The sequence below is a fragment of the Lepus europaeus genome, chromosome 3 (assembly GCF_033115175.1).
Source record: "Lepus europaeus isolate LE1 chromosome 3, mLepTim1.pri, whole genome shotgun sequence".
Lineage (NCBI taxonomy): Eukaryota > Metazoa > Chordata > Mammalia > Lagomorpha > Leporidae > Lepus > Lepus europaeus.
Genome location: NC_084829.1, coordinates 95502030 through 95505970, shown reverse-complemented (window position 1 = coordinate 95505970; position 3941 = coordinate 95502030). Strand labels below are relative to the sequence as shown.

The 3941-nt window shown below is 35.3% G+C and overlaps 1 pseudogene; it reads left to right on the top strand.

The window, feature by feature from the left end:
- The first annotated feature begins 953 nt into the window (after positions 1-953).
- LOC133757014 (small ribosomal subunit protein mS33-like) lies at positions 954-1274 on the top strand (annotated as a pseudogene).
- Positions 1275-3941: the final 2667 nt, after the last annotated feature.

Here is a 3941-nt window from a genome sequence, read left to right as displayed (position 1 = left end):
GTAATTTTCCTGAAGAAATCAGTCATATAAATGACATTCCAGCTCTGTGAACATATAGTCTTAGTCCCTAAGGGTAATATTCAATTATCCGACTTTTTTCAGTACTCTCTCTACTTAGTCTAGGCCATTGTGCTGTTAGCTATGGTATAAAGGCAAGACGTTCTCTCTGCTCTCCAGGAACTGAAGCTCGCTCAATGTCCTCACATTTACTGAAAATTTCCATAACGTTCCCAGAGACTGCTTAACTTACCCAAACATAGTTTTGTGGTTAGCCTGATGAAGGTCGGAGGCCGGTCAAGGACAGGTAATTGCATTTTCAGAAAGCCCAGAAATAGAAGACACAAATGGAAAGATGGAAAAATGGAAAAATGGAAGATGTACATGAATTTAAAAAATAATATTATTAAAATGTCAATACTACTCAAAGAAATTAACAAATTCAATGCAATTGCTATCAAAATTCCAGTGATATTATTCCAAAAACAAAATTTCCAAAAATAAAAAAAATTCTAAATTTCATAAAGTACCATACAGAATCTGAATAGGCAAAACAATCTTAAATGAAAAGAACAAAGCTGGACTTTAAAATATCCTACAAAGCTCTAGCGATGGGACTGACAGAAACACAGACATATTGAACACAGAATCGAATACAATGTCCAGTAATAAACCCGTGCATGTATGGTGAATGGATGTTTGACAAAGGTGATAAAAACATACAATGGAGAAAGAACAGTCACTTTTATGAATTATATTGATACAACAAGATAACTACATGACAAACAATGAAATCAGATTCTTATATACAGGATCATTTCAGAATGGATTAAAGATTTAAGTAATAAGACTCTATTAAAGACTTTATTATTGCTTCCTGGTGCGGGCCCTCGGGGCCTCGGCACATGGGTGAGGAAGGTCAGGTCCAGATATTCTTGCTCCTTGCTGCCCAAGAAATGTCTTCGCTTTCAGAATATTCCTTGCGCATAACTCAGCTGAGTGCCCAGCTGTTTGGAGAAGTTGCCGGGCCCACTGACTCCAAGTCATAAAAGGCGGTGAAACTGTTCAGTGAGCAGCCGCTGGCCAAGAGGAAGGAGACTTACGACTGTTACTCCAATCACAACACGCACTTAGCGCTCATGGGCATCCTCCGTTTTCACGGCCTCTACAGAGATGAGCACCAGGATTTTAAGGAGGAGCAAGTATGTCTGAAGAAGCTTCGTGGAAAGGGGAAACCAAGGAAAAGAGAAGGGGAAAGAGCCACAAAGAAGAAGTAGTGTTGGCCTTGCAGAGAGAACTTGCTCAGCGACGGAGAGGAGAGCGTGTGTGTGTGTCTGCACGTGGATGCCTTGTTCCCCATGAAGCTTAGCTGGAGGAACACAGTCACCTCCATGCCCACATCTAACCCAGGGAAACACTCTAATTCTGCAGAATTACTCGATGTTGGTTTTAGAATCTCATGTTCACCTAACTAATGAAATGGATATTATATATAAAATATATATATAATATATATATAATATATATATATAAAGACTTTATTATTAAAGACTTCAATGTAAGACCTATAAAATTACAAGAAGAAAACATGGGAAATTTCATGCCATTGGTTTAAGCAATGCTTTTCTAGTTACAAACCTCAAAGCACAGACAAAAAACAAAACAAAACAGAGAAATGAGATTATATCAAACTTAAAAGCTCCTGCATACTCACGGAAACAAAAGTGAAGTGACAACCTAAGAATGGGAAAAACTATTTGTAAACTATACATCTGATAAGTGGGTAAGAGCCCAAATGTATAAAAAACTCAAGCAACTCAGGAATTTAAAAAAAAAATTAATGAGGGCCTGGCACCCTGGCATCCTAGGCTGGGCCTCTGCCTGAGGTGCCAGCATCCAATATGGGCACCAGTTTGTGCCTCAGCTGCTCCTCTTCCAATCCAGCTCTCTGCTATAGCCTGGGAAAGCAGTAGAATATGGCCCAGATGCTTGGGCCCTTGCAACCCTGGGAGACCACAAAGAAGCTTCCTGGCTTCAGGTCAGCCCAGTTCGGCCATTGCAGCCATTTGGGGAGTGAACCAATGGGTAGAAGACCTTTCTCTCCATCTCGCCCTCTCTGTCTATAACTCTACCTCTCAAAAAAAAAAAATCTTTAAAAGATGAGCAGTCTCTGAATAGATACATCTGAAAAGAAGACATACAAATGGACAAAGGTCTCTAAAATGATTACTATTTTCAGTTATCAGGGAAATGCAAATTAAAATTATAATCATATATCATCTCATATGTATTAGAATGTCTATTTTTTACAAAAGATAAGTGTTGGTGAGAATGTGAAGAAAAGCCAACTCTTGCATTCTGTTGGACTCTAAGTTCATATAAGCCATTTCAGAAAATAGTATGAATGTTTCACAAAACATTAAAAATACAATTCACAAAAAAATCCTTCAATCCCTCTATTGAGTATGCATTCAAAAGAAACTAAACCAGTATTTCATAGTGCTATCTGGACTGCTATGTTCATTGCAGTATTATTCATAATAGTCAAACTATAGAATCAATCTACATAAATAAATCAAGAGTGGATAAAGATGGATGGATAAAAAAGATGTGATATATCCACCATGGAGCATTATTCACCTTTAAACAAGAAGAAAGCCTTGTCATTTCTGACAACATGTATGACTCCACAGGATATTATATTAAGTGAAATAACTCAGGCACAGGAAGACAAATACCACATAATCTCACGCATTTGTTGAGTCTAAAATTTGAACTCATGGAGGTGGAGAGAGAATCAGGTTTATCAGGGATTGTGCCAGGGATGGTTGAAGAGATGTTGGTCAAAGCATACAACATTTCATTTAAATGAGATGTTTCAAGAGATTGATTGTACAACCTAGTAACTATAATTAGCAAAGATGTATTGTTTTGAAAATGCTGAGAAATTTTAAGTGTTCTTACTACCCCAAAATAATAAGTATGTTAAATAATTCATGTGTTAATAAGCTGGATTTAGTCATTCCACAAAGTATATGCAATTCAAAACAACATGATTTACAATATATATGTCTATATTTGTCAATTAAAATAAGTAAAGGATCAAAACACATTTTGAACTATGATTCTAAATTAGCCAAATATTCTTAGTCAAGGTACTTAAAGATCAAGGGAAAAAATAGGCATAGAGGTTTGAAGGAGCATTCCAAGTTTGGGAAAGTACCAGATCTTCCAATATGCGTCACTGATAATAAGTAAGATGTGGGGACACAACAGCAGGTTGAGACAAATGAAGGGAAGAAGTATGTTTGGTTATATAGTGAAATTGAGATCTATTTCTTAAGAATTTTAAAAAGCTTGATGTGAAAATTGTGCAGATTTTTGGGATACTAAGCGATGTTTTATCAAATGTATAGATTGTGTAACATCCAATCAGTGTAAAATTTTATCCTGTTGTCATAGAGAGGACACCAAAGAATTCAAAAAATAAACAAATTAGTTATTTGTATTAGGAAGACTGTCTTCTGAAATCGAGCAGATCTAATTTAAATAATTTAAGTAAGGACATATAATAATTGTATTATGTAATAAGTAAAATGATTCAAATAGATTAAGGGAATGTACATGAAATATTAATACACCTATAGACTACTTAAAAGAAAATCAATGAAATGATTGACCACAAAGAAAATATTAAATCCAACGGAAGGATAGACATTTTAAAGGCTAAAATGTATTATCATAAGTATTATTTCTATAAATAGTTTTTAAAGTTGAGCAAAAAAGTAAAAGAAAAATGTCATGTAACATGATACTGAAAAATGGTGACAGGTTGATTGATGAGTACTCGGTTATAACTAGATAGGAGTTAGAAGTCTTGGCTTCTGTTACACAATAGGGTGAGTATAGATAATGTTAATGTACTATTTAGTTTTCTGTAAAAA